Raw genomic sequence first — 27,962 nt, 5'->3', positions numbered from 1 at the left:
TCTGTCTGTCTGTCTGTCTGTCTGTCTGTCTGTCTGTATGTATGTACACGCATCACGAGAAAACGGTTGAAGAGAATTTAATGAAAATCGGAATGTAAAGTCGGGTGATGAACCGCTACAATCTAGGCTATAAATTATTTTAATCACGCTGAGTGAAATGGTAGTTTAGGGGAAGCCTGAAATTTAATTCTCAAATGTTTATGTTATTAGTGGTCGTGTCTTAATGAAAATCGGTAGACAAACATGTGAAATAAGTCGCTACAATATAGGCTATACACGCTTAGAAACATGGTAGTTTAAGGGTAGGCCTAAAATTTAATTGTCAAATATTTATTGTATTAGTGGTCGTATCTTCACAAAAATTGGTGTGCGAAGTCGGGGAATAGGTCGCTATAATCTAGGCTATCAATAATGTTATTCACATTGAGTGAAATGGTAGTTTAGGGGAAGGCCTGAAATGTAATCTATATATATAAAATAAGAGTTTTGTCTGTACATTGCTCAGAATTTGAAAAGAATGCTATTTTTGTATCGGTCATGTTCACAATAACAAGAAAATGCATTTTTTACATTTCCGTAATTTCTGTCTGTCTGTCTGTCTGTCTGTCTGTATGTATGTACACGCATCACGAGAAAACGGTTGAAGAGAATTTAATGAAAATCGGAATGTAAAGTCGGGTGATGAACCGCTACAATCTAGGCTATAAATTATTTTAATCACGCTGAGTGAAATGGTAGTTTAGGGGAAGCCTGAAATTTAATTCTCAAATGTTTATGTTATTAGTGGTCGTGTCTTAATGAAAATCGGTAGACAAACATGTGAAATAAGTCGCTACAATATAGGCTATACACGCTTAGAAACATGGTAGTTTAAGGGTAGGCCTAAAATTTAATTGTCAAATATTTATTGTATTAGTGGTCGTATCTTCACATAAATTGGTGTGCGAAGTCGGGGAATAGGTCGCTATAATCTAGGCTATCAATAATGTTATTCACATTGAGTGAAATGGTAGTTTAGGGGAAGGCCTGAAATGTAATCTTCTATATATATAAAATAAGAGTTTTGTCTGTACATTGCTCAGAATTTGAAAAGAATGCTATTTTTGTATCGGTCATGTTCACAATAACAAGAAAATGCATTTTTTACATTTCCGTAATTTCTGTCTGTCTGTCTGTCTGTCTGTATGTATGTACACGCATCGCGAGAAAACGGTTGAAGAGAATTTAATGAAAATCGGAATGTAAAGTCGGGTGATGAACCGCTACAATCTAGGCTATAAATTATTTTAATCACGCTGAGTGAAATGGTAGTTTAGGGGAAGCCTGAAATTTAATTCTCAAATGTTTATGTTATTAGTGGTCGTGTCTTAATGAAAATCGGTAGACAAACATGTGAAATAAGTCGCTACAATATAGGCTATACACGCTTAGAAACATGGTAGTTTAAGGGTAGGCCTTATTATTTAATTGTCAAATATTTATTGTATTAGTGGTCGTATCTTCACAAAAATTGGTGTGCGAAGTCGGGGAATAGGTCGCTATAATCTAGGCTATCAATAATGTTATTCACATTGAGTGAAATGGTAGTTTAGGGGAAGGCCTGAAATGTAATCTATATATATAAAATAAGAGTTTTGTCTGTACATTGCTCAGAAATTGAAAAGAATGCTATTTTTGTATCGGTCATGTTCACAATAACAAGAAAATGCATTTTTTACATTTCCGTAATTTCTGTCTGTCTGTCTGTCTGTCTGTCTGTATGTATGTATGTACACGCATCACGAGAAAACGGTTGAAGAGAATTTAATGAAAATCGGAATGTAAAGTCGGGTGATGAACCGCTATAATCTAGGCTATAAATTATTTTAATCACGCTGAGTGAAATGGTAGTTTAGGGGAAGCCTGAAATTTAATTCTCAAATGTTTATGTTATTAGTGGTCGTGTCTTAATGAAAATCGGTAGACAAACATGTGAAATAAGTCGCTACAATATAGGCTATACACGCTGAAAAAAATGGTAGTCTAGGGGAAGGCCTAAAATTTAATTGTCAAACATTTATTGTATTAGTGGTCGTATCTTCTCGAAAATTGGTATGCAAAGTCTGGGAATAGGTCACTATAATCTAGGCTATCAATAATGTAATTCACACTGAGTGAAATGGTAGTTTAGGGGAAGGCCTGAAATGTAATCTATATATATAAAATAAGAGTTTTGTCTGTACATTGCTCAGAAATTGAAAAGAATGCTATTTTTGTATCGGTCATGTTCACAATAACAAGAAAATGCATTTTTTACATTTCCGTAATTTCTGTCTGTCTGTCTGTCTGTCTGTATGTATGTACACGCATCACGAGAAAACGGTTGAAGAGAATTTAATGAAAATCGGAATGTAAAGTCGGGTGATGAACCGCTACAATCTAGGCTATAAATTATTTTAATCACGCTGAGTGAAATGGTAGTTTAGGGGAAGCCTGAAATTTAATTCTCAAATGTTTATGTTATTAGTGGTCGTGTCTTAATGAAAATCGGTAGACAAACATGTGAAATAAGTCGCTACAATATAGGCTATACACGCTTAGAAACATGGTAGTTTAAGGGTAGGCCTAAAATTTAATTGTCAAATATTTATTGTATTAGTGGTCGTATCTTCACAAAAATTGGTGTGCGAAGTCGGGGAATAGGTCGCTATAATCTAGGCTATCAATAATGTTATTCACATTGAGTGAAATGGTAGTTTAGGGGAAGGCCTGAAATGTAATCTATATATATAAAATAAGAGTTTTGTCTGTACATTGCTCAGAATTTGAAAATAATGTTATTTTTGTATCGGTCATGTTCACAGTAACAAGAAAATGCATTTTTTACATTTCCGTAATTTCTGTCTGTCTGTCTGTCTGTCTGTCTGTATGTATGTACACGCATCACGAGAAAACGGCTGAAGAGAATTTAATGAAAATCGGAATGTAAAGTCGGGTGATGAACCGCTACAATCTAGGCTATAAATTATTTTAATCACGCTGAGTGAAATGGTAGTTTAGGGGAGGCCTGAAATTTCATTCTCAAATATTGATGTTCTTAGTGGTCGTGTCTGAATGAAAATCGGTAGACAAACATGTGAAATAAGTCTCTACAATATAGGCTATACACGCTGAGAAAAATGGTAGTTTAGGGGAAGGCCTAAAATTTAATTGTCAAATATTTATTTTATTATTGGTCGTACCTTCACGAAAATTGGTGTGCGAAGTCGGGGAATAGGCCGCTATAAACTAGGCTATCAATAATGTTATTCACATCGAGTGAAATGGTAGTTTAGGGGAAGGCCTGAAATGTAATCTATATATAAAATAAGAGTTTGTCTGTACATTGCTCAGAATTTGAAAAGAATGGTGTTTCTGTATCGTTCATGTTCACAGTAACAAGAAAATGCATTTTTTACTTTTCCGTAATTTCTGTCTGTCTGTCTGTCTGTCTGTCTGTCTTTATCTCTGTCTGTCTGTCTGTCTGTCTGTCTATCTGTCTGTCCGTCTGTCTGTCTGTACACGCATCACGAGAAAACGGCCGAAGAGAATTTAATGAAAATCGGAATGTACAGTCGGGTGTTGAACCGCTACTATCTAGGCTATAAATTATTTTAATCGCGCTGAGCGAAATAGTAGTTTAGGGAAGGCCTGAAATTTAATTCTCAAATATTTATGTTATTAGTGGTCATGTCTTAATGAAAATTGGTAGACAAAGATGGGAAAAAGTCGCCACAATATAGGCTATACACGCTGAGAATAATGGTAGTTTAGGGGAAGGCCTAAAATTTAATTGTCAAATATTTATTGTATTAGTGGTTGTATCTTCACACGAAAATTAGTATGCAAAGTCGGGGAATAGGTCTCTATAATCTAGGCTATCAATTATGTTATTCACACTGAGTGAAATGGTAGTTTAGGGGAAGGCCTGAAATGTAATCTATATACAGAGTGAAGCGAAATTCGCGCACTCGGGCGTCGCAGTGCGACTCCCTACATGCCAGCAATAACAAATGTCTTTCACAAAAGTTCGTCCTGCGAGCATATCAGGCAGAGAAAGGACGTTGAATAGTGGCAATCTGGCAACACTGTAACCACATGTACGGTAAGTACCTCTGTCAGCAATGTGTACTCGCGCTGAGCAGTGGGTGCGTTGGATAGGGTTTTGGGTTGGCATGCAGGTGGTAGAGGGTTCGATCCTGGGTATAGGCGCAATTTTTTGTTTACTAATTTCCATCGGACATTACATAATGTAATACAGTAAGACACCGTACCTTAGGTCTCATGTATCCTACATTTACAACATTTTGTAACGCTGAACACAACAAATACCTTGCTAGGCCTACTGGTAACGTAAGCCCTTACGAAATACAATGGAATTGAACGAGGCAAGAATAACAGTTGCTACTAATCTATGAGATCATTGGAGGAGGGTAGAAAGAAAACAGGTTTTGCATTTAGTATATGAATTTGTGCGAAAAAATTCACGCCCACGACGTGGAAAGGACGTCTTTCAAAGCTGACCAAGGGAAACGATTGTTCGTCCATTTGTAGGATCGTAGTATGTAAGTGCAAAGGGTTTCTAGAGGACCCGCTGCAATGGCTGTTGACGATTAAGTTGCCAGATACCATACCACCTGGACTACATTTATGAAATAAAAAAAAAATACGCTTCAACCCAGGATCGACCCCTCGACCTCCTGAATGCTAACCCAATCCTGTAACCACTGCAACAACCGTACAGCGAAAAGAATATGTGCTGACGGAGGTAGTTACCCTACATGTGGTTACAGTGTTGCCAGATTGCCACTCTTCAACGCCCTTTTTCTGCCGAATATACTCGAAGGATGAACTTTTGTGAGAGATATTTTTTTATTGCTGGCATGTGAGCAGTCGCGCTGCGACGCCTGAGTGCGCGAATTTCGCTTCACCATGTATATAAAATAAGAGTTTTGTCTGTACATTGCTTATAATTTGAAAATAATGGTATTTCTGTATCGGTCATGTTCACAGTAGCAAGAAAATGCATTTTTTACTTTTCCGTAATTTCTGTCTGTCTGTCTGTCTGTACACGCATCACGAGAAAACGGCTGAAGGGAATTTAATGAAAATCGGAATGTAAAGTCGGGTGATTAACCGCTACAATCTAGGCTATACATTCTTTTGATCACGCTGAGTGAAATGATAGTTCAGGGGAAGGCCTGAAATTTAATTCTCAAATATTTATGTTATTAGTGGTCGTGCCTTAATGAAAATCAGTAGACAAACATTGGAAATAAGTCACTACAATATAGGATATACACGCTGAGAAAAATGGTAGTTTAGGGGAAGGCCTAAAATTTAATTTTCAAAAATTTATTGTATTAGTGGTCGTATCTTCTCGAAAATTGGTACGCAAAGTCTGGGAATAGGTCACTATAATCTAGGCTATCAATAATGTAATTCACACTGAGTGAAATGGTAGTTTCGGGGAAGGCCTGAAATGTAATCTATATATATAAAATAAGAGTTTTGCCTGTACATTGCTCAGAATTTGAAATGAATGGTGTTTCTGTATCTGTCATGTCTACAGTAACAAGGAAATGCATTTTTTTACTTTCCCGTAATTTCTGTCTGTCCGTCTGTATGTATGTATGTATGTATGTACACGCATCAAGAGGAAACGGCTGAAGAGAATTTAATGAAAATCGTCATGTAATGTCGGGTGATGAACCACTACAATCTAGGCTATAAATTATTTTATTCACGCTGAGTGAAATGGTAGTTTAGGGGAAGGCCTGGAATGTAATTCTCAAATAAGTTATTTATGTCATTAGTGGTCGTATAGATAAATCTGTATATATCAATCTCACAGCTGCGCGCCCCTAACCACACGGCCAACTCGCCTGGTCGTACCGACTGAAACAGCCTGCCTGTATATTGGCGGGAAGTAGCATGCCATTCCTCTGGTTCATACATTTTCTGATATATCTGGTTCGTAACACACTGGTTCATCATAGTATTCGAGCTATTCAATCACTACTCGGAGGCACTGATTGGAATGAGTAGTGTGCATGTTTAAAGGAATAATGACAGAGGAGTGTTCACGGCAGTCTGCGACCTGGTTATTCCAGCTCTGGAACTTCGGACTCTTAGATCGACACCGTAGTACTGTTCGTTGAAAGTGAGAAAGTGTGCGGTGTTTCATTTGATCGAGTATTTTTATATGATAACATTACTTTCAATCGCTACATTCCTACTGACGTTTTTGTAATGACCTATGTTGGATTAATTTAGGAAAACCACCAAGTCAGTCTTTCTGAGAATCCCGTAGCGAAGCACGGGTACATCAGCTAGTCTATATATAAAATAAGAGTTTGTACATTGCTCAGAATTTGAAAAGAATGGCGTTTCTGTATCGTTCATGTTCACAGTAACAAGAAAATGCATTTTTTACTTTTCCGTAATTTCTGTCTGTCTGTCTGTCTGTACACGCAACACGAGTAAACGGCTGAAGAGAATTTAATGAAAATCGGAATGTACAGTCGGGTCTTGAACCGCTACTATCTAGGCTATAAATTATTTTAATCGCGCTGAGCGAAATAGTAGTTTAGGGAAGGCCTGAAATTTAATTCTCAAATATTTTATTATTAGTGGTCGTGTCTTAATGAAAATCGGTAGACAAAGATGGGAAATAAGTCGCCACAGTATAGGCTATACACGCTGAGAATAATGGTAGTTTAGGGGAAGGCCTAAAATTAAATTGTCAAATATTTATTGTATTAGTGGTCTTATCTTCACGAAAATTAGTATGCAAAGTCGGGGAATAGGTCGCTATAATGTAGGCTATCAATAATGTTATTCACACTGAGTGAAATGGTAGTTTAGGGGAAGGCCTGAAATGTAATCTATATACAGAGTGAAGCGAAATTGGCGCACTCGGGCGTCGCAGTGCGACTCCCTACATGCCAGCAATACAAAATGTCTTTCACAAAAGTTCGTCCTGCGAGTATATCAGGCAGAGAAAGGACGTTGAATAGTGGCAATCTGGCAACACTGTAACCACATGTACGGTAAGTACCTCTGTCAGCATCATATATCCGTGCTGAGCAGTTGGTGCATTGGATAGGGTTTTGGGTTGGCATGCAGGCGGTAGAGGGTTCGATCCTGGGTTAAGGCGCAATTTTTTGTTTACTAATTTCCATCGGACATTACATACTGTAATACAGTAAGACACCGTACCTTAGGTCTCATGTATCCTACATTTACAACATTTTGTAACGCTGAACACAACAAATACCTTGCTAGGCCTACTGGTAACGTAAGCCCTTACGAAATACAATGGACTTGAACGAGGCAAGAATAACAGTTGCTACTAATCTATGAGATCGTTGGACGACGGTGGAAAGAAAACAGGTTTCGCATGTAGTATATGAATTTGTGCGAATAAATTCACGCCCACGTCGTGGAAAGGACGTCTTTCAAAGCTGACCAAGGGAAACGATTGTTCATCCATTTGTAGGATCGTAGTATGTAAGTGCAAAGGGTTTCTAGAGGACCCGCTGCAATGGCTGTTGACGATTTAGTTGCCAGATACCATACCACCTGGACTACATTTATGAAATAAAAAAAATACGCTTCAACCCAGGATCGACTCCTCGACCTCCTGAATGCTAACCCAAAACTGTAACCACTGCACCAACTGTACAGCACAAAGAATACGTGCTGACAGAGGTAGTTACCCTACATGTGGTTACAGTGTTGCCAGATTGCCACTCTTCAACGCCCTTCTGCCGGATATACTCGAAGGACGAACTTTTGTGAGAGACATTTTTTTATTGCTGGCATGTGAGCAGTCGCGCTGCGACGCCTGAGTGCGCGAATTTCGCTTCACCATGTATATAAAATAAGAGTTTTGTCTGTACATTGCTTATAATTTGAAAATAATGGTATTTCTGTATCGGTCATGTTCACAGTAGCAAGAAAATGCATTTTTTCCTTTTCCGTAATTTCTGTCTGTCTGTCTGTCTGTCTGTACACGCATCACGAGAAAACGGCTGAAGAGAATTGAATGAAAATCGGAATGTTAAGTCGGGTGATTAACCGCTACAATCTAGGCTATAAATTATTTTGATCACGCTGAGTGAAATGATAGTTCAGGGGAAGGCCTGAAATTTAATTCTCAAATATTTATGTTATTAGTGGTCGTGCCTTAATGAAAATCAGTAGACAAACGTTGGAAATAAGTCGCTACAATATAGGCTATACACGCTGAAAAAATGGTAGTTTAGGGGAAGGCCTAAAATTTAATTGTCAAACATTTATTGTATTAGTGGTCGTATCTTCTCGAAAATTGGTATGCAAAGTCTGGGAATAGGTCACTATAATCTAGGCTATCAATAATGTAATTCACACTGAGTGAAATGGTAGTTTAGGGGAAGGCCTGAAATGTAATCTATATATATAAAATAAGAGTTTTGTCTGTACATTGCTCAGAATTTGAAAAGAATGCTATTTTTGTATTGGTCATGTTCACAATAACAAGAAAATGCATTTTCTACATTTCCGTAATTTCTGTCTGTCTGTCTGTCTGTCTGTCTGTCTGTCTGTCTGTCTGTATGTATGTACACGCATCACGAGAAAACGGTTGAAGAGAATTTAATGAAAATCGGAATGTAAAGTCGGGTGATGAACCGCTACAATCTAGGCTATAAATTATTTTAATCACGCTGAGTGAAATGGTAGTTTAGGGGAAGCCTGAAATTTAATTCTCAAATGTTTATGTTATTAGTGGTCGTGTCTTAATGAAAATCGGTAGACAAACATGTGAAATAAGTCGCTACAATATAGGCTATACACGCTTAGAAACATGGTAGTTTAAGGGTAGGCCTAAAATTTAATTGTCAAATATTTATTGTATTAGTGGTCGTATCTTCACAAAAATTGGTGTGCGAAGTCGGGGAATAGGTCGCTATAATCTAGGCTATCAATAATGTTATTCACATTGAGTGAAATGGTAGTTTAGGGGAAGGCCTGAAATGTAATCTATATATAAAATAAGAGTTTGTACATTGCTCAGAATTTGAAAAGAATGGCGTTTCTGTATCGTTCATGTTCACAGTAACAAGAAAATGCATTTTTTACTTTTCCGTAATTTCTGTCTGTCTGTCTGTCTGTACACGCAACACGAGTAAACGGCTGAAGAGAATTTAATGAAAATCGGAATGTACAGTCGGGTCTTGAACCGCTACTATCTAGGCTATAAATTATTTTAATCGCGCTGAGCGAAATAGTAGTTTAGGGAAGGCCTGAAATTTAATTCTCAAATATTTTATTATTAGTGGTCGTGTCTTAATGAAAATCGGTAGACAAAGATGGGAAATAAGTCGCCACAGTATAGGCTATACACGCTGAGAATAATGGTAGTTTAGGGGAAGGCCTAAAATTAAATTGTCAAATATTTATTGTATTAGTGGTCTTATCTTCACGAAAATTAGTATGCAAAGTCGGGGAATAGGTCGCTATAATGTAGGCTATCAATAATGTTATTCACACTGAGTGAAATGGTAGTTTAGGGGAAGGCCTGAAATGTAATCTATATACAGAGTGAAGCGAAATTGGCGCACTCGGGCGTCGCAGTGCGACTCCCTACATGCCAGCAATACAAAATGTCTTTCACAAAAGTTCGTCCTGCGAGTATATCAGGCAGAGAAAGGACGTTGAATAGTGGCAATCTGGCAACACTGTAACCACATGTACGGTAAGTACCTCTGTCAGCATCATATATCCGTGCTGAGCAGTTGGTGCATTGGATAGGGTTTTGGGTTGGCATGCAGGCGGTAGAGGGTTCGATCCTGGGTTAAGGCGCAATTTTTTGTTTACTAATTTCCATCGGACATTACATACTGTAATACAGTAAGACACCGTACCTTAGGTCTCATGTATCCTACATTTACAACATTTTGTAACGCTGAACACAACAAATACCTTGCTAGGCCTACTGGTAACGTAAGCCCTTACGAAATACAATGGACTTGAACGAGGCAAGAATAACAGTTGCTACTAATCTATGAGATCGTTGGACGACGGTGGAAAGAAAACAGGTTTCGCATGTAGTATATGAATTTGTGCGAATAAATTCACGCCCACGTCGTGGAAAGGACGTCTTTCAAAGCTGACCAAGGGAAACGATTGTTCATCCATTTGTAGGATCGTAGTATGTAAGTGCAAAGGGTTTCTAGAGGACCCGCTGCAATGGCTGTTGACGATTTAGTTGCCAGATACCATACCACCTGGACTACATTTATGAAATAAAAAAAATACGCTTCAACCCAGGATCGACTCCTCGACCTCCTGAATGCTAACCCAAAACTGTAACCACTGCACCAACTGTACAGCACAAAGAATACGTGCTGACAGAGGTAGTTACCCTACATGTGGTTACAGTGTTGCCAGATTGCCACTCTTCAACGCCCTTCTGCCGGATATACTCGAAGGACGAACTTTTGTGAGAGACATTTTTTTATTGCTGGCATGTGAGCAGTCGCGCTGCGACGCCTGAGTGCGCGAATTTCGCTTCACCATGTATATAAAATAAGAGTTTTGTCTGTACATTGCTTATAATTTGAAAATAATGGTATTTCTGTATCGGTCATGTTCACAGTAGCAAGAAAATGCATTTTTTCCTTTTCCGTAATTTCTGTCTGTCTGTCTGTCTGTCTGTACACGCATCACGAGAAAACGGCTGAAGAGAATTGAATGAAAATCGGAATGTTAAGTCGGGTGATTAACCGCTACAATCTAGGCTATAAATTATTTTGATCACGCTGAGTGAAATGATAGTTCAGGGGAAGGCCTGAAATTTAATTCTCAAATATTTATGTTATTAGTGGTCGTGCCTTAATGAAAATCAGTAGACAAACATTGGAAATAAGTCGCTACAATATAGGCTATACACGCTGAAAAAAATGGTAGTTTAGGGGAAGGCCTAAAATTTAATTGTCAAACATTTATTGTATTAGTGGTCGTATCTTCTCGAAAATTGGTATGCAAAGTCTGGGAATAGGTCACTATAATCTAGGCTATCAATAATGTAATTCACACTGAGTGAAATGGTAGTTTAGGGGAAGGCCTGAAATGTAATCTATATATATAAAATAAGAGTTTTGTCTGTACATTGCTCAGAATTTGAAAAGAATGCTATTTTTGTATTGGTCATGTTCACAATAACAAGAAAATGCATTTTTTACATTTCCGTAATTTCTGTCTGTCTGTCTGTCTGTCTGTCTGTCTGTCTGTATGTATGTACACGCATCACGAGAAAACGGTTGAAGAGAATTTAATGAAAATCGGAATGTAAAGTCGGGTGATGAACCGCTACAATCTAGGCTATAAATTATTTTAATCACGCTGAGTGAAATGGTAGTTTAGGGGAAGCCTGAAATTTAATTCTCAAATGTTTATGTTATTAGTGGTCGTGTCTTAATGAAAATCGGTAGACAAACATGTGAAATAAGTCGCTACAATATAGGCTATACACGCTTAGAAACATGGTAGTTTAAGGGTAGGCCTAAAATTTAATTGTCAAATATTTATTGTATTAGTGGTCGTATCTTCACAAAAATTGGTGTGCGAAGTCGGGGAATAGGTCGCTATAATCTAGGCTATCAATAATGTTATTCACATTGAGTGAAATGGTAGTTGAGGGGAAGGCCTGAAATGTAATCTATATATAAAATAAGAGTTTGTACATTGCTCAGAATTTGAAAAGAATGGCGTTTCTGTATCGTTCATGTTCACAGTAACAAGAAAATGCATTTTTTACTTTTCCGTAATTTCTGTCTGTCTGTCTGTCTGTACACGCATCACGAGTAAACGGCTGAAGAGAATTTAATGAAAATCGGAATGTACAGTCGGGTCTTGAACCGCTACTATCTAGGCTATAAATTATTTTAATCGCGCTGAGCGAAATAGTAGTTTAGGGAAGGCCTGAAATTTAATTCTCAAATATTTTATTATTAGTGGTCGTGTCTTAATGAAAATCGGTAGACAAAGATGGGAAATAAGTCGCCACAGTATAGGCTATACACGCTGAGAATAATGGTAGTTTAGGGGAAGGCCTAAAATTAAATTGTCAAATATTTATTGTATTAGTGGTCTTATCTTCACGAAAATTAGTATGCAAAGTCGGGGAATAGGTCGCTATAATGTAGGCTATCAATAATGTTATTCACACTGAGTGAAATGGTAGTTTAGGGGAAGGCCTGAAATGTAATCTATATACAGAGTGAAGCGAAATTGGCGCACTCGGGCGTCGCAGTGCGACTCCCTACATGCCAGCAATACAAAATGTCTTTCACAAAAGTTCGTCCTGCGAGTATATCAGGCAGAGAAAGGACGTTGAATAGTGGCAATCTGGCAACACTGTAACCACATGTACGGTAAGTACCTCTGTCAGCATCATATATCCGTGCTGAGCAGTTGGTGCATTGGATAGGGTTTTGGGTTGGCATGCAGGCGGTAGAGGGTTCGATCCTGGGTTAAGGCGCAATTTTTTGTTTACTAATTTCCATCGGACATTACATACTGCAATACAGTAAGACACCGTACCTTAGGTATCATGTATCCTACATTTACAACATTTTGTAACGCTGAACACAACAAATACCTTGCTAGGCCTACTGGTAACGTAAGCCCTTACGAAATACAATGGACTTGAACGAGGCAAGAATAACAGTTGCTACTAATCTATGAGATCGTTGGACGACGGTGGAAAGAAAACAGGTTTCGCATGTAGTATATGAATTTGTGCGAATAAATTCACGCCCACGACGTGGAAAGGACGTCTTTCAAAGCTGACCAAGGGAAACGATTGTTCATCCATTTGTAGGATCGTAGTATGTAAGTGCAAAGGGTTTCTAGAGGACCCGCTGCAATGGCTGTTGACGATTTAGTTGCCAGATACCATACCACCTGGACTACATTTATGAAATAAAAAAAATACGCTTCAACCCAGGATCGACCCCTCGACCTCCTGAATGCTAACCCAAAACTGTAACCACTGCACCAACTGTACAGCACAAAGGAAACGTGCTGACAGAGGTAGTTACCCTACATGTGGTTACAGTGTTGCCAGATTGCCACTCTTCAACGCCCTTCTTCTGCCGGATATACTCGAAGGACGAACTTTTGTGAGAGACATTTTTTTATTGCTGGCATGTGAGCAGTCGCGCTGCGACGCCTGAGTGCGCGAATTTCGCTTCACCATGTATATAAAATAAGAGTTTTGTCTGTACATTGCTTATAATTTGAAAATAATGGTATTTCTGTATCGGTCATGTTCACAGTAGCAAGAAAATGCATTTTTTCCTTTTCCGTAATTTCTGTCTGTCTGTCTGTCTGTCTGTACACGCATCACGAGAAAACGGCTGAAGAGAATTGAATGAAAATCGGAATATTAAGTCGGGTGATTAACCGCTACAATCTAGGCTATAAATTATTTTGATCACGCTGAGTGAAATGATAGTTCAGGGGAAGGCCTGAAATTTAATTCTCAAATATTTATGTTATTAGTGGTCGTGCCTTAATGAAAATCAGTAGACAAACATTGGAAATAAGTCGCTACAATATAGGCTATACACGCTGAAAAAAATGGTAGTTTAGGGGAAGGCCTAAAATTTAATTGTCAAACATTTATTGTATTAGTGGTCGTATCTTCTCGAAAATTGGTATGCAAAGTCTGGGAATAGGTCACTATAATCTAGGCTATCAATAATGTAATTCACACTGAGTGAAATGGTAGTTTAGGGGAAGGCCTGAAATGTAATCTATATATATAAAATAAGAGTTTTGTCTGTACATTGCTCAGAATTTGAAAAGAATGCTATTTTTGTATCGGTCATGTTCACAATAACAAGAAAATGCATTTTTTACATTTCCGTAATTTCTGTCTGTCTGTCTGTCTGTCTGTCTGTCTGTCTGTATGTATGTACACGCATCACGAGAAAACGGTTGAAGAGAATTTAATGAAAATCGGAATGTAAAGTCGGGTGATGAACCGCTACAATCTAGGCTATAAATTATTTTAATCACGCTGAGTGAAATGGTAGTTTAGGGGAAGCCTGAAATTTAATTCTCAAATGTTTATGTTATTAGTGGTCGTGTCTTAATGAAAATCGGTAGACAAACATGTGAAATAAGTCGCTACAATATAGGCTATACACGCTTAGAAACATGGTAGTTTAAGGGTAGGCCTAAAATTTAATTGTCAAATATTTATTGTATTAGTGGTCGTATCTTCACAAAAATTGGTGTGCGAAGTCGGGGAATAGGTCGCTATAATCTAGGCTATCAATAATGTTATTCACATTGAGTGAAATGGTAGTTTAGGGGAAGGCCTGAAATGTAATCTATATATAAAATAAGAGTTTGTACATTGCTCAGAATTTGAAAAGAATGGCGTTTCTGTATCGTTCATGTTCACAGTAACAAGAAAATGCATTTTTTACTTTTCCGTAATTTCTGTCTGTCTGTCTGTCTGTACACGCATCACGAGTAAACGGCTGAAGAGAATTTAATGAAAATCGGAATGTACAGTCGGGTCTTGAACCGCTACTATCTAGGCTATAAATTATTTTAATCGCGCTGAGCGAAATAGTAGTTTAGGGAAGGCCTGAAATTTAATTCTCAAATATTTTATTATTAGTGGTCGTGTCTTAATGAAAATCGGTAGACAAAGATGGGAAATAAGTCGCCACAGTATAGGCTATACACGCTGAGAATAATGGTAGTTTAGGGGAAGGCCTAAAATTAAATTGTCAAATATTTATTGTATTAGTGGTCTTATCTTCACGAAAATTAGTATGCAAAGTCGGGGAATAGGTCGCTATAATGTAGGCTATCAATAATGTTATTCACACTGAGTGAAATGGTAGTTTAGGGGTAGGCCTGAAATGTAATCTATATACAGAGTGAAGCGAAATTGGCGCACTCGGGCGTCGCAGTGCGACTCCCTACATGCCAGCAATACAAAATGTCTTTCACAAAAGTTCGTCCTGCGAGTATATCAGGCAGAGAAAGGACGTTGAATAGTGGCAATCTGGCAACACTGTAACCACATGTACGGTAAGTACCTCTGTCAGCATCATATATCCGTGCTGAGCAGTTGGTGCATTGGATAGGGTTTTGGGTTGGCATGCAGGCGGTAGAGGGTTCGATCCTGGGTTAAGGCGCAATTTTTTGTTTACTAATTTCCATCGGACATTACATACTGTAATACAGTAAGACACCGTACCTTAGGTCTCATGTATCCTACATTTACAACATTTTGTAACGCTGAACACAACAAATACCTTGCTAGGCCTACTGGTAACGTAAGCCCTTACGAAATACAATGGACTTGAACGAGGCAAGAATAACAGTTGCTACTAATCTATGAGATCGTTGGACGACGGTGGAAAGAAAACAGGTTTCGCATGTAGTATATGAATTTGTGCGAATAAATTCACGCCCACGACGTGGAAAGGACGTCTTTCAAAGCTGACCAAGGGAAACGATTGTTCATCCATTTGTAGGATCGTAGTATGTAAGTGCAAAGGGTTTCTAGAGGACCCGCTGCAATGGCTGTTGACGATTTAGTTGCCAGATACCATACCACCTGGACTACATTTATGAAATAAAAAAAATACGCTTCAACCCAGGATCGACCCCTCGACCTCCTGAATGCTAACCCAAAACTGTAACCACTGCACCAACTGTACAGCACAAAGAATACGTGCTGACAGAGGTAGTTACCCTACATGTGGTTACAGTGTTGCCAGATTGCCACTCTTCAACGCCCTTCTTCTGCCGGATATACTCGAAGGACGAACTTTTGTGAGAGACATTTTTTTATTGCTGGCATGTGAGCAGTCGCGCTGCGACGCCTGAGTGCGCGAATTTCGCTTCACCATGTATATAAAATAAGAGTTTTGTCTGTACATTGCTTATAATTTGAAAATAATGGTATTTCTGTATCGGTCATGTTCACAGTAGCAAGAAAATGCATTTTTTCCTTTTCCGTAATTTCTGTCTGTCTGTCTGTCTGTCTGTCTGTACACGCATCACGAGAAAACGGCTGAAGAGAATTGAATGAAAATCGGAATGTTAAGTCGGGTGATTAACCGCTACAATCTAGGCTATAAATTATTTTGATCACGCTGAGTGAAATGATAGTTCAGGGGAAGGCCTGAAATTTAATTCTCAAATATTTATGTTATTAGTGGTCGTGCCTTAATGAAAATCAGTAGACAAACATTGGAAATAAGTCGCTACAATATAGGCTATACACGCTGAAAAAAATGGTAGTTTAGGGGAAGGCCTAAAATTTAATTGTCAAACATTTATTGTATTAGTGGTCGTATCTTCTCGAAAATTGGTATGCAAAGTCTGGGAATAGGTCACTATAATCTAGGCTATCAATAATGTAATTCACACTGAGTGAAATGGTAGTTTAGGGGAAGGCCTGAAATGTAATCTATATATATAAAATAAGAGTTTTGTCTGTACATTGCTCAGAATTTGAAAAGAATGCTATTTTTGTATCGGTCATGTTCACAATAACAAGAAAATGCATTTTTTACATTTCCGTAATTTCTGTCTGTCTGTCTGTCTGTCTGTCTGTATGTATGTACACGCATCACGAGAAAACGGTTGAAGAGAATTTAATGAAAATCGGAATGTAAAGTCGGGTGATGAACCGCTACAATCTAGGCTATAAATTATTTTAATCACGCTGAGTGAAATGGTAGTTTAGGGGAAGCCTGAAATTTAATTCTCAAATGTTTATGTTATTAGTGGTCGTGTCTTAATGAAAATCGGTAGACAAACATGTGAAATAAGTCGCTACAATATAGGCTATACACGCTTAGAAACATGGTAGTTTAAGGGTAGGCCTAAAATTTAATTGTCAAATATTTATTGTATTAGTGGTCGTATCTTCACAAAAATTGGTGTGCGAAGTCGGAGAATAGGTCGCTATAATCTAGGCTATCAATAATGTTATTCACATTGAGTGAAATGGTAGTTTAGGGGAAGGCCTGAAATGTAATCTATATATAAAATAAGAGTTTGTACATTGCTCAGAATTTGAAAAGAATGGCGTTTCTGTATCGTTCATGTTCACAGTAACAAGAAAATGCATTTTTTACTTTTCCGTAATTTCTGTCTGTCTGTCTGTCTGTACACGCATCACGAGTAAACGGCTGAAGAGAATTTAATGAAAATCGGAATGTACAGTCGGGTCTTGAACCGCTACAATCTAGGCTATAAATTATTTTAATCACGCTGAGTGAAATGGTAGTTTAGGGGAAGCCTGAAATTTAATTCTCAAATATTTTATTATTAGTGGTCGTGTCTTAATGAAAATCGGTAGACAAAGATGGGAAATAAGTCGCCACAGTATAGGCTATACACGCTGAGAATAATGGTAGTTTAGGGGAAGGCCTAAAATTAAATTGTCAAATATTTATTGTATTAGTGGTCTTATCTTCACGAAAATTAGTATGCAAAGTCGGGGAATAGGTCGCTATAATGTAGGCTATCAATAATGTTATTCACACTGAGTGAAATGGTAGTTTAGGGGAAGGCCTGAAATGTAATCTATATACAGAGTGAAGCGAAATTGGCGCACTCGGGCGTCGCAGTGCGACTCCCTACATGCCAGCAATACAAAATGTCTTTCACAAAAGTTCGTCCTGCGAGTATATCAGGCAGAGAAAGGACGTTGAATAGTGGCAATCTGGCAACACTGTAACCACATGTACGGTAAGTACCTCTGTCAGCATCATATATCCGTGCTGAGCAGTTGGTGCATTGGATAGGGTTTTGGGTTGGCATGCAGGCGGTAGAGGGTTCGATCCTGGGTTAAGGCGCAATTTTTTGTTTACTAATTTCCATCGGACATTACATACTGTAATACAGTAAGACACCGTACCTTAGGTCTCATGTATCCTACATTTACAACATTTTGTAACGCTGAACACAACAAATACCTTGCTAGGCCTACTGGTAACGTAAGCCCTTACGAAATACAATGGACTTGAACGAGGCAAGAATAACAGTTGCTACTAATCTATGAGATCGTTGGACGACGGTGGAAAGAAAACAGGTTTCGCATGTAGTATATGAATTTGTGCGAATAAATTCACGCCCACGACGTGGAAAGGACGTCTTTCAAAGCTGACCAAGGGAAACGATTGTTCATCCATTTGTAGGATCGTAGTATGTAAGTGCAAAGGGTTTCTAGAGGACCCGCTGCAATGGCTGTTGACGATTTAGTTGCCAGATACCATACCACCTGGACTACATTTATGAAATAAAAAAAATACGCTTCAACCCAGGATCGACCCCTCGACCTCCTGAATGCTAACCCAAAGCTGTAACCACTGCACCAACTGTACAGCACAAAGAGTACGTGCTGACAGAGGTAGTTACCCTACTTGTGGTTACAGTGTTGCCAGATTGCCACTCTTCAACGCCCTTCTTCTGCCGGATATACTCGAAGGACGAACTTTTGTGAGAGACATTTTTTTATTGCTGGCATGTGAGCAGTCGCGCTGCGACGCCTGAGTGCGCGAATTTCGCTTCACCATGTATATAAAATAAGAGTTTTGTCTGTACATTGCTTATAATTTGAAAATAATGGTATTTCTGTATCGGTCATGTTCACAGTAGCAAGAAAATGCATTTTTTCCTTTTCCGTAATTTCTGTCTGTCTGTCTGTCTGTCTGTCTGTACACGCATCACGAGAAAACGGCTGAAGAGAATTGAATGAAAATCGGAATGTTAAGTCGGGTGATTAACCGCTACAATCTAGGCTATAAATTATTTTGATCACGCTGAGTGAAATGATAGTTCAGGGGAAGGCCTGAAATTTAATTCTCAAATATTTATGTTATTAGTGGTCGTGCCTTAATGAAAATCAGTAGACAAACATTGGAAATAAGTCGCTACAATATAGGCTATACACGCTGAAAAAAATGGTAGTTTAGGGGAAGGCCTAAAATTTAATTGTCAAACATTTATTGTATTAGTGGTCGTATCTTCTCGAAAATTGGTATGCAAAGTCTGGGAATAGGTCACTATAATCTAGGCTATCAATAATGTAATTCACACTGAGTGAAATGGTAGTTTAGGGGAAGGCCTGAAATGTAATCTATATATATAAAATAAGAGTTTTGTCTGTACATTGCTCAGAATTTGAAAAGAATGCTATTTTTGTATCGGTCATGTTCACAATAACAAGAAAATGCATTTTTTACATTTCCGTAATTTCTGTCTGTCTGTCTGTCTGTCTGTCTGTATGTATGTACACGCATCACGAGAAAACGGTTGAAGAGAATTTAATGAAAATCGGAATGTAAAGTCGGGTGATGAACCGCTACAATCTAGGCTATAAATTATTTTAATCACGCTGAGTGAAATGGTAGTTTAGGGGAAGCCTGAAATTTAATTCTCAAATGTTTATGTTATTAGTGGTCGTGTCTTAATGAAAATCGGTAGACAAACATGTGAAATAAGTCGCTACAATATAGGCTATACACGCTTAGAAACATGGTAGTTTAAGGGTAGGCCTAAAATTTAATTGTCAAATATTTATTGTATTAGTGGTCGTATCTTCACAAAAATTGGTGTGCGAAGTCGAAGAATAGGTCGCTATAATCTAGGCTATCAATAATGTTATTCACATTGAGTGAAATGGTAGTTTAGGGGAAGGCCTGAAATGTAATCTATATATAAAATAAGAGTTTGTACATTGCTCAGAATTTGAAAAGAATGGCGTTTCTGTATCGTTCATGTTCACAGTAACAAGAAAATGCATTTTTTACTTTTCCGTAATTTCTGTCTGTCTGTCTGTCTGTACACGCATCACGAGTAAACGGCTGAAGAGAATTTAATGAAAATCGGAATGTACAGTCGGGTCTTGAACCGCTACAATCTAGGCTATAAATTATTTTAATCACGCTGAGTGAAATGGTAGTTTAGGGGAAGCCTGAAATTTAATTCTCAAATATTTTATTATTAGTGGTCGTGTCTTAATGAAAATCGGTAGACAAAGATGGGAAATAAGTCGCCACAGTATAGGCTATACACGCTGAGAATAATGGTAGTTTAGGGGAAGGCCTAAAATTAAATTGTCAAATATTTATTGTATTAGTGGTCTTATCTTCACGAAAATTAGTATGCAAAGTCGGGGAATAGGTCGCTATAATGTAGGCTATCAATAATGTTATTCACACTGAGTGAAATGGTAGTTTAGGGGAAGGCCTGAAATGTAATCTATATACAGAGTGAAGCGAAATTGGCGCACTCGGGCGTCGCAGTGCGACTCCCTACATGCCAGCAATACAAAATGTCTTTCACAAAAGTTCGTCCTGCGAGTATATCAGGCAGAGAAAGGACGTTGAATAGTGGCAATCTGGCAACACTGTAACCACATGTACGGTAAGTACCTCTGTCAGCATCATATATCCGTGCTGAGCAGTTGGTGCATTGGATAGGGTTTTGGGTTGGCATGCAGGCGGTAGAGGGTTCGATCCTGGGTTAAGGCGCAATTTTTTGTTTACTAATTTCCATCGGACATTACATACTGTAATACAGTAAGACACCGTACCTTAGGTCTCATGTATCCTACATTTACAACATTTTGTAACGCTGAACACAACAAATACCTTGCTAGGCCTACTGGTAACGTAAGCCCTTACGAAATACAATGGACTTGAACGAGGCAAGAATAACAGTTGCTACTAATCTATGAGATCGTTGGACGACGGTGGAAAGAAAAAAGGTTTCGCATGTAGTATATGAATTTGTGCGAATAAATTCACGCCCACGACGTGGAAAGGACGTCTTTCAAAGCTGACCAAGGGAAACGATTGTTCATCCATTTGTAGGATCGTAGTATGTAAGTGCAAAGGGTTTCTAGAGGACCCGCTGCAATGGCTGTTGACGATTTAGTTGCCAGATACCATACCACCTGGACTACATTTATGAAATAAAAAAAATACGCTTCAACCCAGGATCGACCCCTCGACCTCCTGAATGCTAACCCAAAGCTGTAACCACTGCACCAACTGTACAGCACAAAGAGTACGTGCTGACAGAGGTAGTTACCCTACTTGTGGTTACAGTGTTGCCAGATTGCCACTCTTCAACGCCCTTCTTCTGCCGGATATACTCGAAGGACGAACTTTTGTGAGAGACATTTTTTTATTGCTGGCATGTGAGCAGTCGCGCTGCGACGCCTGAGTGCGCGAATTTCGCTTCACCATGTATATAAAATAAGAGTTTTGTCTGTACATTGCTTATAATTTGAAAATAATGGTATTTCTGTATCGGTCATGTTCACAGTAGCAAGAAAATGCATTTTTTCCTTTTCCGTAATTTCTGTCTGTCTGTCTGTCTGTCTGTCTGTACACGCATCACGAGAAAACGGCTGAAGAGAATTGAATGAAAATCGGAATGTTAAGTCGGGTGATTAACCGCTACAATCTAGGCTATAAATTATTTTGATCACGCTGAGTGAAATGATAGTTCAGGGGAAGGCCTGAAATTTAATTCTCAAATATTTATGTTATTAGTGGTCGTGCCTTAATGAAAATCAGTAGACAAACATTGGAAATAAGTCGCTACAATATAGGCTATACACGCTGAAAAAAATGGTAGTTTAGGGGAAGGCCTAAAATTTAATTGTCAAACATTTATTGTATTAGTGGTCGTATCTTCTCGAAAATTGGTATGCAAAGTCTGGGAATAGGTCACTATAATCTAGGCTATCAATAATGTAATTCACACTGAGTGAAATGGTAGTTTAGGGGAAGGCCTGAAATGTAATCTATATATATAAAATAAGAGTTTTGTCTGTACATTGCTCAGAATTTGAAAAGAATGCTATTTTTGTATCGGTCATGTTCACAATAACAAGAAAATGCATTTTTTACATTTCCGTAATTTCTGTCTGTCTGTCTGTCTGTCTGTCTGTATGTATGTACACGCATCACGAGAAAACGGTTGAAGAGAATTTAATGAAAATCGGAATGTAAAGTCGGGTGATGAACCGCTACAATCTAGGCTATAAATTATTTTAATCACGCTGAGTGAAATGGTAGTTTAGGGGAGGCCTGAAATTTAATTCTCAAATGTTTATGTTATTAGTGGTCGTGTCTTAATGAAAATCGGTAGACAAACATGTGAAATAAGTCGCTACAATATAGGCTATACACGCTTAGAAACGTGGTAGTTTAAGGGTAGGCCTAAAATTTAATTGTCAAATATTTATTGTATTAGTGGTCGTATCTTCACAAAAATTGGTGTGCGAAGTCGGAGAATAGGTCGCTATAATCTAGGCTATCAATAATGTTATTCACATTGAGTGAAATGGTAGTTTAGGGGAAGGCCTGAAATGTAATCTATATATAAAATAAGAGTTTGTACATTGCTCAGAATTTGAAAAGAATGGCGTTTCTGTATCGTTCATGTTCACAGTAACAAGAAAATGCATTTTTTACTTTTCCGTAATTTCTGTCTGTCTGTCTGTCTGTACACGCATCACGAGTAAACGGCTGAAGAGAATTTAATGAAAATCGGAATGTACAGTCGGGTCTTGAACCGCTACAATCTAGGCTATAAATTATTTTAATCACGCTGAGTGAAATGGTAGTTTAGGGGAAGCCTGAAATTTAATTCTCAAATATTTTATTATTAGTGGTCGTGTCTTAATGAAAATCGGTAGACAAAGATGGGAAATAAGTCGCCACAGTATAGGCTATACACGCTGAGAATAATGGTAGTTTAGGGGAAGGCCTAAAATTAAATTGTCAAATATTTATTGTATTAGTGGTCTTATCTTCACGAAAATTAGTATGCAAAGTCGGGGAATAGGTCGCTATAATGTAGGCTATCAATAATGTTATTCACACTGAGTGAAATGGTAGTTTAGGGGAAGGCCTGAAATGTAATCTATATACAGAGTGAAGCGAAATTGGCGCACTCGGGCGTCGCAGTGCGACTCCCTACATGCCAGCAATACAAAATGTCTTTCACAAAAGTTCGTCCTGCGAGTATATCAGGCAGAGAAAGGACGTTGAATAGTGGCAATCTGGCAACACTGTAACCACATGTACGGTAAGTACCTCTGTCAGCATCATATATCCGTGCTGAGCAGTTGGTGCATTGGATAGGGTTTTGGGTTGGCATGCAGGCGGTAGAGGGTTCGATCCTGGGTTAAGGCGCAATTTTTTGTTTACTAATTTCCATCGGACATTACATACTGTAATACAGTAAGACACCGTACCTTAGGTCTCATGTATCCTACATTTACAACATTTTGTAACGCTGAACACAACAAATACCTTGCTAGGCCTACTGGTAACGTAAGCCCTTACGAAATACAATGGACTTGAACGAGGCAAGAATAACAGTTGCTACTAATCTATGAGATCGTTGGACGACGGTGGAAAGAAAACAGGTTTCGCATGTAGTATATGAATTTGTGCGAATAAATTCACGCCCACGACGTGGAAAGGACGTCTTTCAAAGCTGACCAAGGGAAACGATTGTTCATCCATTTGTAGGATCGTAGTATGTAAGTGCAAAGGGTTTCTAGAGGACCCGCTGCAATGGCTGTTGACGATTTAGTTGCCAGATACCATACCACCTGGACTACATTTATGAAATAAAAAAAATACGCTTCAACCCAGGATCGACCCCTCGACCTCCTGAATGCTAACCCAAAGCTGTAACCACTGCACCAACTGTACAGCACAAAGAGTACGTGCTGACAGAGGTAGTTACCCTACTTGTGGTTACAGTGTTGCCAGATTGCCACTCTTCAACGCCCTTCTTCTGCCGGATATACTCGAAGGACGAACTTTTGTGAGAGACATTTTTTTATTGCTGGCATGTGAGCAGTCGCGCTGCGACGCCTGAGTGCGCGAATTTCGCTTCACCATGTATATAAAATAAGAGTTTTGTCTGTACATTGCTTATAATTTGAAAATAATGGTATTTCTGTATCGGTCATGTTCACAGTAGCAAGAAAATGCATTTTTTCCTTTTCCGTAATTTCTGTCTGTCTGTCTGTCTGTCTGTCTGTACACGCATCACGAGAAAACGGCTGAAGAGAATTGAATGAAAATCGGAATGTTAAGTCGGGTGATTAACCGCTACAATCTAGGCTATAAATTATTTTGATCACGCTGAGTGAAATGATAGTTCAGGGGAAGGCCTGAAATTTAATTCTCAAATATTTATGTTATTAGTGGTCGTGCCTTAATGAAAATCAGTAGACAAACATTGGAAATAAGTCGCTACAATATAGGCTATACACGCTGAAAAAAATGGTAGTTTAGGGGAAGGCCTAAAATTTAATTGTCAAACATTTATTGTATTAGTGGTCGTATCTTCTCGAAAATTGGTATGCAAAGTCTGGGAATAGGTCACTATAATCTAGGCTATCAATAATGTAATTCACACTGAGTGAAATGGTAGTTTAGGGGAAGGCCTGAAATGTAATCTATATATATAAAATAAGAGTTTTGTCTGTACATTGCTCAGAATTTGAAAAGAATGCTATTTTTGTATCGGTCATGTTCACAATAACAAGAAAATGCATTTTTTACATTTCCGTAATTTCTGTCTGTCTGTCTGTCTGTCTGTCTGTATGTATGTACACGCATCACGAGAAAACGGTTGAAGAGAATTTAATGAAAATCGGAATGTAAAGTCGGGTGATGAACCGCTACAATCTAGGCTATAAATTATTTTAATCACGCTGAGTGAAATGGTAGTTTAGGGGAAGCCTGAAATTTAATTCTCAAATGTTTATGTTATTAGTGGTCGTGTCTTAATGAAAATCGGTAGACAAACATGTGAAATAAGTCGCTACAATATAGGCTATACACGCTTAGAAACATGGTAGTTTAAGGGTAGGCCTAAAATTTAATTGTCAAATATTTATTGTATTAGTGGTCGTATCTTCACAAAAATTGGTGTGCGAAGTCGAAGAATAGGTCGCTATAATCTAGGCTATCAATAATGTTATTCACATTGAGTGAAATGGTAGTTTAGGGGAAGGCCTGAAATGTAATCTATATATAAAATAAGAGTTTGTACATTGCTCAGAATTTGAAAAGAATGGCGTTTCTGTATCGTTCATGTTCACAGTAACAAGAAAATGCATTTTTTACTTTTCCGTAATTTCTGTCTGTCTGTCTGTCTGTACACGCATCACGAGTAAACGGCTGAAGAGAATTTAATGAAAATCGGAATGTACAGTCGGGTCTTGAACCGCTACAATCTAGGCTATAAATTATTTTAATCACGCTGAGTGAAATGGTAGTTTAGGGGAAGCCTGAAATTTAATTCTCAAATATTTTATTATTAGTGGTCGTGTCTTAATGAAAATCGGTAGACAAAGATGGGAAATAAGTCGCCACAGTATAGGCTATACACGCTGAGAATAATGGTAGTTTAGGGGAAGGCCTAAAATTAAATTGTCAAATATTTATTGTATTAGTGGTCTTATCTTCACGAAAATTAGTATGCAAAGTCGGGGAATAGGTCGCTATAATGTAGGCTATCAATAATGTTATTCACACTGAGTGAAATGGTAGTTTAGGGGAAGGCCTGAAATGTAATCTATATACAGAGTGAAGCGAAATTGGCGCACTCGGGCGTCGCAGTGCGACTCCCTACATGCCAGCAATACAAAATGTCTTTCACAAAAGTTCGTCCTGCGAGTATATCAGGCAGAGAAAGGACGTTGAATAGTGGCAATCTGGCAACACTGTAACCACATGTACGGTAAGTACCTCTGTCAGCATCATATATCCGTGCTGAGCAGTTGGTGCATTGGATAGGGTTTTGGGTTGGCATGCAGGCGGTAGAGGGTTCGATCCTGGGTTAAGGCGCAATTTTTTGTTTACTAATTTCCATCGGACATTACATACTGTAATACAGTAAGACACCGTACCTTAGGTCTCATGTATCCTACATTTACAACATTTTGTAACGCTGAACACAACAAATACCTTGCTAGGCCTACTGGTAACGTAAGCCCTTACGAAATACAATGGACTTGAACGAGGCAAGAATAACAGTTGCTACTAATCTATGAGATCGTTGGACGACGGTGGAAAGAAAACAGGTTTCGCATGTAGTATATGAATTTGTGCGAATAAATTCACGCCCACGACGTGGAAAGGACGTCTTTCAAAGCTGACCAAGGGAAACGATTGTTCATCCATTTGTAGGATCGTAGTATGTAAGTGCAAAGGGTTTCTAGAGGACCCGCTGCAATGGCTGTTGACGATTTAGTTGCCAGATACCATACCACCTGGACTACATTTATGAAATAAAAAAAATACGCTTCAACCCAGGATCGACCCCTCGACCTCCTGAATGCTAACCCAAAGCTGTAACCACTGCACCAACTGTACAGCACAAAGAGTACGTGCTGACAGAGGTAGTTACCCTACTTGTGGTTACAGTGTTGCCAGATTGCCACTCTTCAACGCCCTTCTTCTGCCGGATATACTCGAAGGACGAACTTTTGTGAGAGACATTTTTTTATTGCTGGCATGTGAGCAGTCGCGCTGCGACGCCTGAGTGCGCGAATTTCGCTTCACCATGTATATAAAATAAGAGTTTTGTCTGTACATTGCTTATAATTTGAAAATAATGGTATTTCTGTATCGGTCATGTTCACAGTAGCAAGAAAATGCATTTTTTCCTTTTCCGTAATTTCTGTCTGTCTGTCTGTCTGTCTGTCTGTACACGCATCACGAGAAAACGGCTGAAGAGAATTGAATGAAAATCGGAATGTTAAGTCGGGTGATTAACCGCTACAATCTAGGCTATAAATTATTTTGATCACGCTGAGTGAAATGATAGTTCAGGGGAAGGCCTGAAATTTAATTCTCAAATATTTATGTTATTAGTGGTCGTGCCTTAATGAAAATCAGTAGACAAACATTGGAAATAAGTCGCTACAATATAGGCTATACACGCTGAAAAAAATGGTAGTTTAGGGGAAGGCCTAAAATTTAATTGTCAAACATTTATTGTATTAGTGGTCGTATCTTCTCGAAAATTGGTATGCAAAGTCTGGGAATAGGTCACTATAATCTAGGCTATCAATAATGTAATTCACACTGAGTGAAATGGTAGTTTAGGGGAAGGCCTGAAATGTAATCTATATATATAAAATAAGAGTTTTGTCTGTACATTGCTCAGAATTTGAAAAGAATGCTATTTTTGTATCGGTCATGTTCACAATAACAAGAAAATGCATTTTTTACATTTCCGTAATTTCTGTCTGTCTGTCTGTCTGTCTGTCTGTATGTATGTACACGCATCACGAGAAAACGGTTGAAGAGAATTTAATGAAAATCGGAATGTAAAGTCGGGTGATGAACCGCTACAATCTAGGCTATAAATTATTTTAATCACGCTGAGTGAAATGGTAGTTTAGGGGAAGCCTGAAATTTAATTCTCAAATGTTTATGTTATTAGTGGTCGTGTCTTAATGAAAATCGGTAGACAAACATGTGAAATAAGTCGCTACAATATAGGCTATACACGCTTAGAAACATGGTAGTTTAAGGGTAGGCCTAAAATTTAATTGTCAAATATTTATTGTATTAGTGGTCGTATCTTCACAAAAATTGGTGTGCGAAGTCGGAGAATAGGTCGCTATAATCTAGGCTATCAATAATGTTATTCACATTGAGTGAAATGGTAGTTTAGGGGAAGGCCTGAAATGTAATCTATATATATAAAATAAGAGTTTTGTCTGTACATTGCTCAGAATTTGAAAAGAATGCTATTTTTGTATCGGTCATGTTCACAATAACAAGAAAATGCATTTTTTACATTTCCGTAATTTCTGTCTGTCTGTCTGTCTGTCTGTCTGTATGTATGTACACGCA

Source organism: Anabrus simplex, chromosome 2, assembly GCF_040414725.1.
Source record: "Anabrus simplex isolate iqAnaSimp1 chromosome 2, ASM4041472v1, whole genome shotgun sequence".
Taxonomy (NCBI): domain Eukaryota; kingdom Metazoa; phylum Arthropoda; class Insecta; order Orthoptera; family Tettigoniidae; genus Anabrus; species Anabrus simplex.
This window is presented reverse-complemented; position numbering follows the sequence as displayed.